Source organism: Xyrauchen texanus, chromosome 49 (assembly GCF_025860055.1).
Source record: "Xyrauchen texanus isolate HMW12.3.18 chromosome 49, RBS_HiC_50CHRs, whole genome shotgun sequence".
Lineage (NCBI taxonomy): Eukaryota > Metazoa > Chordata > Actinopteri > Cypriniformes > Catostomidae > Xyrauchen > Xyrauchen texanus.
Window position 1 is genome coordinate 21,449,875 of NC_068324.1, and position 14,339 is coordinate 21,464,213.

At 40.6% G+C, this 14,339-nt stretch overlaps 3 non-coding genes across 3 annotated transcripts; 1 reads left to right on the forward strand and 2 right to left on the reverse strand.

Moving 5' to 3' along the window:
• Positions 1–8,831: 8,831 nt before the first annotated feature.
• trnak-uuu (transfer RNA lysine (anticodon UUU)) lies at positions 8,832–8,903 on the forward strand. The gene has a single exon. It is a non-coding gene; the product is annotated as a tRNA-Lys (tRNA).
• Positions 8,904–12,233: 3,330 nt separating this feature from the next.
• Positions 12,234–12,305, reverse strand: trnaw-cca (transfer RNA tryptophan (anticodon CCA)). The gene has a single exon. It is a non-coding gene; the product is annotated as a tRNA-Trp (tRNA).
• Positions 12,306–13,912: 1,607 nt separating this feature from the next.
• On the reverse strand, positions 13,913–13,984 carry trnaw-cca (transfer RNA tryptophan (anticodon CCA)). Its single transcript has one exon. It is a non-coding gene; the product is annotated as a tRNA-Trp (tRNA).
• Positions 13,985–14,339: the final 355 nt, after the last annotated feature.

Genomic DNA, 14,339 nt, shown 5'->3' on the forward strand with positions numbered 1-14,339 from the left:
GGCTTGTTTCAGCTGCTGGTAGTTAGACTGGATGTTTTCTGGCTGTCGAGCCAGAAAGCATCGCAACTCTGGGCTGGACGTGATCCAGATCAGATGAAGTCTATCTTGATGGTTCACACTCATCAAAGACTGCAGGTGAAAGTCAATGTCTCGCAGGTAAGCGTGGACGTCGTGGTCTCCTGCAAGCTCTGGTGTAAATGCAGGGATATGTCTGGCCTTCCGCGGCTGCAGAAGCTTTAAGGAAACTGTCCGATGACGTGTTAAGCAGTGGGGTTTGTCTCCCCCCTTTGTAACTCTGTGCTTGGCTGGGGGAGGTTTCTCTGCTGATTGCAAGTGGGGGAGTGAGATGTCTCTCCTGCTGTGGTTCCTTTTGCAGCAGGTAAGAGTGTCTCAGTTCTCGTTGGACCATGTCAAGTTCATCTTTGGTGTTTTCCAGCTGCTGAGTCAGCACTTTAACTTCAGCTCTGGACACATTCAGTTGACCTTCACAGGCCATGATTCTGGCATCTTTGTCCAAGAGTTCAGAATTTGCTGTTTTTAACATTGAATCTTTGTGAAAGAGTACCTTTTCCAGGTGCTCTCTGGCTGTCTTTTCCAGCTGCTCTTGTTGTTTAGCAGCTGTCAGAGCCGTTTGAAGTCTGTGGATTACCTCCTGTGACTCCCTTCTGCCAGGGTCCTTGTGTCTGTCCTGAGCCTCCATCTCTAGCTGGTCTATGCGGTTTTTAGCATGTGTCAGCTCCGTTTGGGACTCAGTGATCTGGCGTTTGAGGTTGTTTACCTCCTGTTTCAAACCTGTGAGGTTGTGGGCCAGGACGATAACCTCAGTCAGATATTTGTGCTCATACCTCTGGTTTGAGTCGTCTGTCATTAGTTCTTTTCCTCGTTTTCCAGTTGCTTTTTGTTCTGTTGCTGAAGGTCGTCAGCAGCCATGGATAAAAGGGTGTTCCTAAAAACACCTAGCCAGTCCTTTTGGCCTGCCATCTGGGCAGTTAGGCTGAGCATCTGCAACATTTTGGCACACTTCTGGTGAGAGTAAGGGCAAGAGACTAATGCAAGATCAAACAGAATTTGGAGCTAAAGGCAAAGTGAGACAGCAAGGTGTATAATGTACAGCTAGGTTTTGCTAGGTGTGGTTAACAATTGAAATGTGTTCCTGATTATTACTATCTTAGCTGCAAATAGCAGGATGCTCAGATTTGTGTGAATCTGAGTGGCTTTGCTAAAAGAGCGTAAGCCTAGATTTAATAAATGACTTAAGATGTTTCTTTGGGTCAATTTATTTATCAGCACTTACTGATAGCATACAACAGGCTTGATCTTTGAACACATGAAGAGGAGAAAGAAAGAGGAAGAAAAGAGCTTTCCTATTAGATTGTGTCTATTAGTGGTGCTCAAAATTATGCCATAGAAATCGTCTAGATTACTAGTGTAGCTGGCTCATAAAATTTAAGCAACTTGTTGCAAATAAACACAAAATCGAGAAGAAAAGTATGTCTAGTTACTTTTGCAGTTTTATGGGGAAATAAAACCACACTAGACCAAGAGGGTTAAATGGGAAAATGAATAGCTGACTTCTATTATTAGTAAAAATAATAAAAAGACTTGAAGAAGTGATTAAAATAGCAGAATAACCTTGTATTGGGAATAATCAATAGCACTTATGATTAACAATTAGATTTGCTTTGGACATCATTCTATAGTTGGTCACAGCTGTTAGCGTGTTCAAGACCACACAATGTGTTTGTCCCTCTATAAAGTTTAGTCAGCGTGCCATTGAAAGTTCCCAATAACTATAAAAATTATTCTCTATCTAAACAGTTTACATGTAATTAAGTTTTTAGATTTAATTAACAAAGTAACTGCAAATTTAGCTGAACAGCGTTCAGTAAGGGATGTACCTGAAAGGTGCAGGTGAAGTTAGATGAGAAGAATTAAAGTTAAGGAAAGAGAAAGTGAGAATTCAGAAACCAGAAATGGGGTTAAAGGAAAATGGTTTAGATCACTTCACTCTGCATGCACACAAGCTGTAGATAAAGGCTTCATGTAAATTATGCTAGCAGCTAACTGTTGAAGCTATTAGTTAGCTTAGCCTAAGCTAAGGGGCTGCTAAGTTGGGTTAGCTTAGCCACCTAGGCTGGTTTGTTTACAAAATGGCGTCGGAAGGTGACACATGTGCTATCTGGAGTGAGCACTTCCTGTGACAATTCGTTGTCATGGGAACCAATGCACTTCAGAGTTTCAGTGAGTGAAACACAGTTTTGATCACCAGGAAGCTAAGCCCTTCAGATGCACAGATAAAGTTTAGATGAAGGACATCAATCTAACTATAATTTGTAAGGCCTTTATATTGTGAAAAGGGGAGCATCGCCCAAATCTACATTTATATAACACTGTACTGAGATTTCTTCGTCAGAAACAGGTTAAGCAATCAATTCTGGTACAGTTTACATGCCGCTGAGCTGAGATTCCTTCATCAAAACAGACTTACACTTTAATACTGAAATTAGGGTTTCTTCGCTAAAATCATATTGCTCGTACACTGATACCTTTTGAAAATATGCTTAAATGTGTTAAGACTCTTTCAATTACAGTAGAGATGTCAATTCAAGCCATCACCTTATCCGCATCCAAACAAGCCAGCAACTAGTGAAGCAAATGCCGTTTTGCATGTCATGTCCTATTCTGACCGGAATTATTCAATGCACACTTTTAGGTTGACAGTGGTTCAAGCTCATAACCTTTGTTTAATCATGCCCGCATTCTCCACCATTATGTAGCTGAATCAGCTCTATATTCTTCCACCATTAGGAAGCTGAATCAGATCTATGAAATATTAATAATCAATCATAACTTGTTATAATCGATTATGAATATTTGGATCAGTTAATCGGGTTAACTTGATGTAGCTACATTAACATTACAACCAAATACTCGGTTCATCCCGTGAACACTCAATTTTGGTTATTAATTAATTAATTAATAGAAATGTACATTTCCGGGCAAGGGAAATGTCTTTCTTACTAAGTATTAAGAGCAAGTAGTCAAAATCTATGATTAGTGACTTTAGATATGAGCTTGAGACACAGACAACTTTACATGTGACATGAACAAGACTTTATTAACTAGACTAAACATTTAAACTACTCTAACATACATATACATACATTCATACAGTTTACCAAGGGAAAGAGGGCTGAAGCAGAATACAGGAAGGCAAGAAGTTATAGCATTGTTTGAAGTTCAGCAGATCAACAGCCTGAGCAAACCATCATATTAGTTCTGACACGCCCTTTTTAGAAAGGGGTTAAGGATACTTAATGTATCAAATAATGAGACTAAGTTTGATACTTGCATGTCCCATTTGAATTAAACTGTCCTGATGCAATTTGTTGAGGCTCCAGTTGATCTTTGATGATGTTGTCTTGATGAGAGAGAGAACCAGTGAGAGTCAGAGGATCTTGGTGAATGGGCAGTCAAGGCCGTAGGTAGCCTGGCGCACGCTTGGGAGTCCTTGGGGCCTTCTAGTGTGGCATCATTCAGCGAGAGAGTGAGAGAGCACAAGGCTCAGAGGGCAAGAGAGGCAGGAAGCAAGAGAGGCTAAGAGTGAGCGAGGAAGAGAGAGGGCTAAGAAGAGCAAGTAAGGAAGTGGGCGCAGCAATTTTATACCCTCAGGGAACAGGTCCCACCTCTCATTGGCTCGACCAATAAGAAGGGTTTGAGTTCTAGGCGGGAATTTGGTTTATTGCTCTTTGTTGTAAAATTGCCCATTGCATGTGCAAGAAAGAAAATAGGAAACATACTTGTAATACTAATATGTTGTTGTTATCGACATATCATGTACACAGTCATTTCAATCTTCAGAATACCAAGTTATAGAGACCAAATATGCCACACATATGATTTTGGTTAACCATAGTATGCAAAGTCTGAAACATTAACCCATTAGTTTGCAAGAAAACATAGATCAAGCACATTTAAGGGAAAATGTGAGATGGCACATTAGATACATGTCAATTTTTATCACATGGATATATAGAATATATATTTAGGATTAACAGGGTTCATTTCTCTTTCTCAGTAAGAGAATGAAGTGAGGGTCAGCACTTCTCTGAACATTCCTTTGGAGGTCGTAAAATTCTCCTTCCATTGGGACAGGAGAATGATTCCTTTGTTCCGTCACGGCTCATTTGCATGTTTCTGGCTGGGTTTATGACGGTAAGAGATTTTGGGCTGAATGACTCAAAAGATGGCAAAACATAACGTAATATCATTCTTATATTCTAATTTAGCTAGGCCAAATTGTAAGGTTTAATTTGATACCAAAAAAGTATATTTGGAAAAGGAATATACACTGAGGCTATTAAATATGAGGCCTCAGAGTTTAAAACACACAACGAAACAGTTCTAACGAGTTTGATATACCTCAGAAATACACAACATACAGGGATTACACGTATTTCATTAGCAATATGCAGTTCTGTGTTTAACTGAAAAACACACACACATTTTTACGTTCAAAGTTTCCCCCTTCCTGTCCACACGATAAGCACGTGGTGAGCATGCGGATGTCACATGCGATTCTCTGTCAATAGTTCATTGTCTCTTTGTCAATACATTTATTGTGCTTGTGGAGACTGGTTGGCGCTATTTCAGTAATTAGGGGAGTTTTTAAACAGTAAGTTCTTGTTTGTTCGTGAATCTGTTAAAGCCACTGATCCTCCGCCATACCTTACACACCGCCACCCGTCTCACCTTGCCCAACCAGAGCATGTGGATTCAAGTCCCGAAAGGTGCCATCCTCCACCTCGACGACCTGGCACTATACCATCTCCCAGGCAAAGAATACGAAACAGAACTGGAAATCCCACCTTTTTCCAGAATCAAAACCTCACCCTAGATCCAGAACTTGAACTATGGATCGAAAGAGGGGGCTCCCAGTTAATTGACATTGCTCCTATCAACACAGCCATCCGTCCGAATAACCACCTGCTACAAAACCCTCATGATTCACCTGCCATCTGCCATTGGGATGACTGTCGCCCGATGATGTCTCCAACAGGGACATCACCTGGCGAAAAGGGGGACTGTAGTGACTGGAGGAATCAATGAAGGATAATCATTAACTCGGCGGGTTCCGAACAAACAAGAACTTACTGTTAAAAACTCCCTAATTACTGAAATAGCGCCAACCAGTCTCCACAAGCACAATAAATGTATTGACAAAGAGACAAGGAACCATTGACAGAGGATCCTCGTGGTGCTTTTTAAAAACCCCCGCACATGTGAGACTCTGTGCTTCACCACGTGAGAAAAGGGCACGTGAAAAGTTGGCAACAGAGAATGTGTGTGTTTTCAGTTTTAAACTTAGAAATGTATTTTCTAGTGAAATATGTTTTAATCCCCGTATGTTTTGTGTGTCTCATGTTAGATCAAACTAGTAAGACTGTCTAGTAGTGTAGTAAAACTAGTTATAGTTAATAAGAGGCCTTATATTTAATAGCCTAACAGTGTAAACCCATTTTTAAGGGTACCAAATATACTTTTCTTGGTATCAAATTAAACCATACGATTTGTCCTAGCCGAATTCGAATATAAGATCTCCGTAGAATGATATTTCGGCTATGTTTACCATCTTTTGAGTCATTCAGCCCAAAATCTCTTATCGTCATAAACACAGTCATAAACATGCAAATGAGTGAGACGGGACAAAGGAATCATTCTCCTGCCCAAAGAAAGGAGAATTTTACGACCTCCAAAGGAATGCTCAGACAGGGCTGATTCTCACTCAATTCTTACTGAGAAGGAGAAATGAACACTTTTAATCCTATATATATATATATATATATATATATATATATATATATATATATATATATATATACATATATATATATAATCCATGTGATAAAAATATTGACATGTATCTTATGTTCCATCTCATGATTTTCCTAAATGTTGTTTGGTCTATGTTTCTTGCAAACTCTAATGTTTCAGACTTTGCATACCATGGTTACCCGAAATCATATGTGTGGCATATCTATATAACTTGGTATTTCGAAGATTGAAATGACTGTGTACATGATATGTCGATAACAACAACATATTAGTATTACAAGTATATTTCCTAGTTTTCTTTCTTGCACATGCAATGAGAAATGTGAGAAAAAAAGAGCAATAAACCAAATTCCTGCCTGGAACCCAAACCTTTCTCATTGGTCGAGCCAATGAGAGGTGGGACACGTTTTCTAAGGGCATAAATTGCACCAACAACGGACCTTCGCTCTCTTACTTCCCTCATCTCCTTACAGCTTAGTTCTTCCTCTTAGCTCTTATCTTCTTCCTCTCTCTTCCTTTTCAACTCCTCTCCTCTTACTTCACTTCTGGACCTCCCTTGGACTTCTCCCGGATCTCTTCAAGCCATCTTACATTTTTCTCTTCTCTTCTGCTGAACATTGCAACTTCTCGGAACAACCCTTCAACTCTCTCTCAACAAGTGAGTTTCAACTCCACGCTCTGGAAACACCGAACCGAAATCCTCCGTCTCAAAGGACGCCACGAGGACCCGACATACGTGCAGACTTGCTCAGCGACACACAGAGTTCCTTTATGCAAGTATTATTTCACCTGAAATTCAAACGCGTTAGAGTGTGTAATTTCCTTGCTGGCTTCAAAGGGTTAATTGTTGTAATAAGTTGCTATCCTTAATCTCTTTATTTTCCATATTGCTTCTACTCTGTTTATTTTATGTTTATTTTGTGTTTATTTTATGTTACATGTTAAGTGTCTGTTTGTCAAGTGTAGTGATATATTCTAGTTCCTTGTATTAAACCCAATTATATGCTTGATTGTCTGTGTGTGTTGATCATAAAACAAAGCCTCTTTAATGTGCGATTTTAAGCTACTGAGCTGATATTATCAAAGTAAGTTAACGTGCTTTGATGAGTAGCTTATAACTAAGAATAAACCTTCAAGGGAATTGATCAGGAATATTTAGCAAAGCTGTTACGCTGGACTAATTGACTGGTTAGTGTAGCCTACGGGTCAATTCCATTGAGGGTCTAATTAAATTAATATAGCCTGTCTGCATATAATGTATATTCCTAATTAATTATAATTCGTGGTGTTTAATTATCTATATATATTTGAAGCAGACTCCTGGACTATATAAGCCCTTTTTGGGGCGTTTTTACAATGTGTATGGGTATCTGAGTCAAATCGTCTAATTAATCATTGATTACGATCATTGAAATTAATTATACATTTCCCCAAACCTGACCTGCATACCCTAAAACTGGTTAGCTGATGAGAAAATGTTGATGCGCCTGACTGGTGTGACAATGCAGCTTTCCTTCAAAGTGTCTTATGTAATATAGTGGTCAGGATTCCTGGTTTTCACCAGGTGGCTTGGGTTCCTCTCCCAGATTGGAAATTGATGACACTTTTATTGTTCTCCTCTGTAAATTACCCAAATCTGTTAGAGAAAAAGCATCCAAATCTTGCTTGTCTCTTATTAACTTTCTCTCAAGATAACAAAACAGTTGCTAAATCAGCATGAAGGCACTCCAGGAGATTTGCAAGCTCCCACAAACAGAGACCAGAGCAAGGCATACTCTTCTTAGTGTTTGTGGCATTCATTCTTCAAGACATAAGCTCCCAGCAAACAGAGACCAGAGCAAGGCATACTCTTCTTAGTGTTTGTGGCATTCATTCTTCAAGACATTCAGGGAGTGAACAGAATACACTACGAGTTCTTCTTCCGGTTGCACAAGTGTAAAGGTCATATATGCTGAAACGTGAAAAAGTCAGTTGTAATCATTTGGAAAACCAAGGCTCTTGGCCCCACTGGTTGATGGATTGGCAAATATTGCAATGCCTCACTGGTATCAGGATCATTCTGAGTCCCATATGGTCTAGCGGTCAGGATTCTTGGTTTTCGCCTGGATTCAACTCCTGGTATGGAAAGCTTTTCTCACTTTTGTAGTAGCCTTTATAAATTAACTCATTTTTTACAGAAAAAAAGGATACAACGCAGGCTCGTTCTGATTGTCCATTTATAATCTCCTGTTAAGATCACCAAAGATTTCGTAAATCACCATAAAGAGATTATACCTCCTTTGAGGAAGGCTTTTTCCAAATGACCAGCAAAGTGTTTGCGGTGTGAGTTATTTCTTTTGTACAAGTTTAACTTTCGTACATGCTCAGACATGAAAAAGTCAGTTGATCAAATTTTAAAAACCAAGTCTGGTGGCTCCACTGGTTAGCTGATGAGAAAATGTTGATGCACCTGACTGGTGTGACAATGCAGCTTTCCTTCAAAGTGTCTTATGTAATATAGTGGTCAGGATTCCTAGTTTTCAAAGAATCTCATCTTGTCTAGTGGTCAGGATTCCTGGTTTTCACCAGGTGGCTTGGGTTCTTCTCCCAGATTGGAAATTGATGACACTTTTATTGTTCTCCTCTGTAAATTACCCAAATCTGTTAGAGAAAAAGCATCCAAATCTTGGCCGTCTCTTATAAACTTTCTCTCAAGATCACAAAACAGTTGATAAATCAGCATGAAGGCACTCCAGGAGATTTGCAAGCTCCCAGCAAACAGAGACCAGAGCAAGGCATACTTTTCTTAGTGTTTGTGGCATTCATTCTTCAAGACATTCAGGGAGTGAACAAACTACATTATGAGTTCTTCTTCCGGTTGCACAAGTGTAAAGGTCATATATGCTCAAACGTGAAAAAGTCAGTTGTAATCATTTGGAAAACCAAGGCTCTTGGCCCCACTGGTTGATGGATTGTCAAATATTGCAATGCCTCACTGGTATCTTTGTCATTTTGAGTCCCATGTGGTCTAGCGGTCAGGATTCCTGGTTTTTACCCAGATGGCCTGGGTTCAACTCCCGGTATGGGAAGCTTTTCTCACTTTTGTAGTAGCCTCTATAAATTAACTCATTTTGTTACAGAAAAAAAGGATACAACGCACGCTCGTTCTGATTGTCCATTTATAATCTCCTGTTAAGATCACCAAAGACTTTGTAAATCACCATAAAGAGATTATACCTCCTTTGAGGAAGGCTTTTTCCAAATGACCAGCAAAGTGTTTGCGGTGTGAGTTCTTTCTTTTGTACAAGTTTAACTTTCGTACATGCTCAGACATGAAAAAGTCACCTGATAAAATTTGAAAAACCAAGTCTTGTGGCTCCACTGGTTAGCTGATGAGAAAATGTTGATGCGCCTGACTGGTGTGACAATGCAGCTTTCCTTCAAAGTGTCTTATGCAATATAGTGGTCAAGATTCCTGGTTTTCTCCTACGTGACCCGCTGGTGGCTCTATTGGTTAGCTGATGAGAAAATGTTGATGCGCCTGACTGGTGTGACAATGCAGATTTCCTTCAAAGTGTCTTATGTAATATAGTGGTCAGGATTAATGGTTTTCAACCAGGTTGCCTTTCTAAGAATATCATCTTGTCTAGTGGTCTGGATTCCTAACTTTCTCTCAAGATCACAAAACAGTTGCTAAATCAGCATGAAGGCACTCCAGGAGACTTGCAAGCTCCTAGCAAACAGAGACCTGAGCAAGGCATACTCTTAGTGTTTGTGGAATTCATTCTTCAAGACACTCAGGGAGTGAACATTGGGAGTACAACACCCCTTAAGTAGGGGAATCTGCTCTTCAAAAGGAAGTGCTTGACCCTGACGTGATATGAACACGCACCCTTCTGATCTGGAGTCAGACGTGCTACTGTTGCGCCACAAGGTCTGGCTTTCTGCAATGAACCACTTTGTCGTAGCTCCTCTGAGTAAGGCTTTCTCAAAATGACACGCAAGCTACACTACGAGTTCTTGTTCCGGTTGCACAAGTGTAAAGGTCATATATGCACAAACGTGAAAAAGTCAGTTGGAATCATTTGGAAAACCAAGGCTCTTGGCCCCACTGGTTGATGTATTGGCAAATATTGCCTGGTTTTCACCCAGGCGGCCTGGGTTCAACTCCGGTATGGGAAGCTTTTCTCACTTTTGTAGTAGCCTCTATAAATTAACTCATTTTGTTACAGAAAAAAGGATACAACGCACGCTGCGTTCTGATTGTCCATTTATAATCTCCTGTTAAGGTCACCAAAGATTTTTTAAATCACCATAAAGAGATTATACCTCCTTTGAGGAAGGCTTTTTCCAAATGACCAGCAAAGTGTTTGCTGTGTGAGTTCTTTCTTTTGTACAAGTTTAAATTTCGTACATGCTCAGACATGAAAAAGTCAGCTGATCAAATTTTAAAAACCAAGTCTGGTGGCTCCACTGGTTAGCTGATGAGAAAATGTTGATGCGCCTGACTGGTGTGACAATGCAGCTTTCCTTCAATTTGTCTTATGTAATATAGTGGTCAGGATTCCTGGTTTTCAACCAGGTTGCTTTTCAAAGAATCTCATCTTGTCTAGTGGTCAGGATTCCTGGTTTTCACTCTGGTGGCCCGCTGGTGGCTCTACTGGGTAGCTGATGAGAAAATGTTGATGCGCCTGACTGGTGTGACAATGCAGCTTTCCTTTAAAGTGTCTTATGTAATATAGTGGTCAGGATTCCTGGTTTTCAACCAGGTTGCTTTTCAAAGAATCTCATCTTGTCTAGTGGTCAGGATTCCTGGTTTTCACCAGGTGGCTTGGGTTCCTCTCCCAGATTGGAAATTGATGACACTTTTATTGTTCTCCTCTGTAAATTACCCAAATCTGTTAGAGAAAAAGCATCGAAATCTTGGCCGTCTCTCATAAACTTTCTCTCAAGATCACAAAACAGTTGCTAAATCAGCATGAAGGCACTCCAGGAGATTTGCAAGCTCCCAGCAAACAGAGACCAGAGCAAGGCATACTCTTCTTAGTGTTTGAGGCATTCATTCTTCAAGACACTCAGGGAGTGAACATTGGGAGTACAACACCCCTTAAGTAGGGGAATCTGCTCTTCAAAAGGAAGTGCTTGACCCCGACGTGATATGAACACGCACCTTTCTGATCTGGAGTCAGACGTGCTACTGTTGCGCCACAAGGTCTGGCTTTCTGCAATGAACCACTTTGTCGTAGCTCCTCTGAGTAAGGCTTTTTCAAAATGACACGCAAGCTACACTACGAGTTCTTGTTCCGGTTGCACAAGTGTAAAGGTCATATATGCACAAACGTGAAAAAGTCAGTTGTAATCATTTGGAAAACCAAGGCTCTTGGCCCCACTGGTTGATGTATTGGCAAATATTGCCTGGTTTTCACCCAGGCGGCCTGGGTTCAACTCCGGTATGGGAAGCTTTTCTCACTTTTGTAGTAGCCTCTATAAATTAACTCATTTTGTTACAGAAAAAAGGATACAACGCACGCGCGTTCTGATTGTCCATTTATAATCTCCTGTTAAGGTCACCAAAGATTTTTAAATCACCATAAAGAGATTATACCTCCTTTGAGGAAGGCTTTTTCCAAATGACCAGCAAAGTGTTTGCTGTGTGAGTTCTTTCTTTTGTACAAGTTTAAATTTCGTACATGCTCAGACATGAAAAAGTCAGCTGATCAAATTTTAAAAACCAAGTCTGGTGGCTCCACTGGTTAGCTGATGAGAAAATGTTGATGCGCCTGACTGGTGTGACAATGCAGCTTTCCTTCAATTTGTCTTATGTAATATAGTGGTCAGGATTCCTGGTTTTCAACCAGGTTGCTTTTCAAAGAATCTCATCTTGTCTAGTGGTCAGGATTCCTGGTTTTCACTCTGGTGGCCCGCTGGTGGCTCTACTGGGTAGCTGATGAGAAAATGTTGATGCGCCTGACTGGTGTGACAATGCAGCTTTCCTTTAAAGTGTCTTATGTAATATAGTGGTCAGGATTCCTGGTTTTCAACCAGGTTGCTTTTCAAAGAATCTCATCTTGTCTAGTGGACAGGATTCCTGGTTTTCACCAGGTGGCTTGGGTTCCTCTCCCAGATTGGAAATTGATGACACTTTTATTGTTCTCCTCTGTAAATTACCCAAATCTGTTAGAGAAAAAGCATCGAAATCTTGGCCGTCTCTCATAAACTTTCTCTCAAGATCACAAAACAGTTGCTAAATCAGCATGAAGGCACTCCAGGAGATTTGCAAGCTCCCAGCAAACAGAGACCAGAGCAAGGCATACTCTTCTTAGTGTTTGAGGCATTCATTCTTCAAGACATTCAGGGACTGAACATTGGGAGTACAACACCCCTTAAGTAGGGGAATCTGCTCTTCAAAAGGAAGTACTTGACCCCGACGTGATTTGAACACGCAACCTTCTGATCTGGAGTCAGACGCAATACCATTGGGCCACAAGGTCTGGCTTTCTGTAATGAACCCCTTTGTAGTAGCTCCTCTAGGTAAGGCTTTTTCAAAACGACCCGCAAACTACACTACGAGTTCTTCTTCCGGTTGCTCAAGTGTAAAGGTCATATATGCTCAAACGTGAAAAAGTCAGTTGTAATTATTTGGAAAACCAAGGCTCTTGGCCCCACTGGTTGATGGATTGGCAAATATTGCAATGCCTCACTGGTATCATGATCATTCTGAGTCCCATATGGTCTAGCGGTCAGGATTCTTGGTTTTCGCCTGGATTCAACTCCTGGTATGGAAAGCTTTTCTCACTTTTGTAGTAGCCTTTATAAATTAACTCATTTTTTACAGAAAAAAAGGATACAACGCAGGCTCGTTCTGATTGTCCATTTATAATCTCCTGTTAAGATCACCAAAGATTTCGTAAATCACCATAAAGAGATTATACCTCCTTTGAGGAAGGCTTTTTCCAAATGACCAGCAAAGTGTTTGCTGTGTGAGTTATTTCTTTTGTACAAGTTTAACTTTCGTACATGCTCAGACATGAAAAAGTCAGTTGTAATCATTTGGAAAACCAAGGCTCTTGGCCCCACTGGTTGATGGATTGGCAAATATTGCAAAGCCTCACTGGTATTATGATCATTCTGAGTCCCATATGGTCTAGCGGTCAGGATTCTTGGTTTTGCCCGGATTCAACTCCTGGTATGGAAAGCTTTTCTCACTTTTGTAGTAGCCTTTATAAATGAACTCATTTTTTACAGAAAAAAGGATACAACGCAGGCTCGTTCTGATTGTCCATTTATAATCTCCTGTTAAGATCACCAAAGATTTCAGTAAATCACCATAAAGAGATTATACCTCCTTTGAAGAAGGCTTTTTCCAAATGACCAGCAAAGTGTTTGCGGTGTGAGTTATTTCTTTTGTACAAGTTTAACTTTCGTACATGCTCAGACATGAAAAAGTCAGTTGATCAAATTTTAAAAACCAAGTCTGGTGGCTCCACTGGTTAGCTGATGAGAAAATGTTGATGCGCCTGACTGGTGTGACAATGCAGCTTTCCTTCAATGTGTCTTATGTAATATAGTGGTCAGGATTCCTGGTTTTCACCCAGGTGGCCAGCTGGTGGCTCTGCTGGTTAGCTGATGAGAAAATGTTGATGCGCCTGACTGGTGTGACAATGCAGCTTTCCTTTAAAGTGTCTTATGTAATATAGTGGTCAGGATTCCTGGTTTTCAACCAGGTTCCTTCTCAAAGAATCTCATCTTGTCTAGTGGTCAGGATTCCTGGTTTTCACCAGGTGGCTTGGGTTCCTCTCCCAGATTGGAAATTGATGACACTTTTATTGTTCTCCTCTGTAAATTACCCAAATCTGTTAGAGAAAAAGCATCGAAATCTTGGCCGTCTCTCATAAACTTTCTCTCAAGATCACAAAACAGTTGCTAAATCAGCATGAAGGCACTCCAGGAGATTTGCAAGCTCCCAGCAAACAGAGACCAGAGCAAGGCATACTCTTCTTAGTGTTTGAGGCATTCATTCTTCAAGACATTCAGGGACTGAACATTGGGAGTACAACACCCCTTAAGTAGGGGAATCTGCTCTTCAAAAGGAAGTGCTTGACCCCGACGTGATTTGAACACGCAACCTTCTGATCTGGAGTCAGACGCGCTACCGTTGCGCCACGAGGTCTGGCTTTCTGCAATGAACCCCTTTGTAGTAGCTCCTCTAGGTAAGGCTTTTTCAAAACGACCCGCAAACTACACTACGAGTTCTTCTTCCGGTTGCTCAAGTGTAAAGGTCATATATGCTCAAACGTGAAAAAGTCAGTTGTAATCATTTGGAAAACCAAGGCTCTTGGCCCCACTGGTTGATGGATTGGCAAAAATTGCAATGCCTCACTGGTATCATGATCATTCTGAGTCCCATATGGTCTAGCGGTCAGGATTCTTGGTTTTTGCCTGGATTCAACTCCTGGTATGGAAAGCTTTTCTCACTTTTGTAGTAGCCTTTATAAATTAACTCATTTTTTACAGAAAAAAAGGAT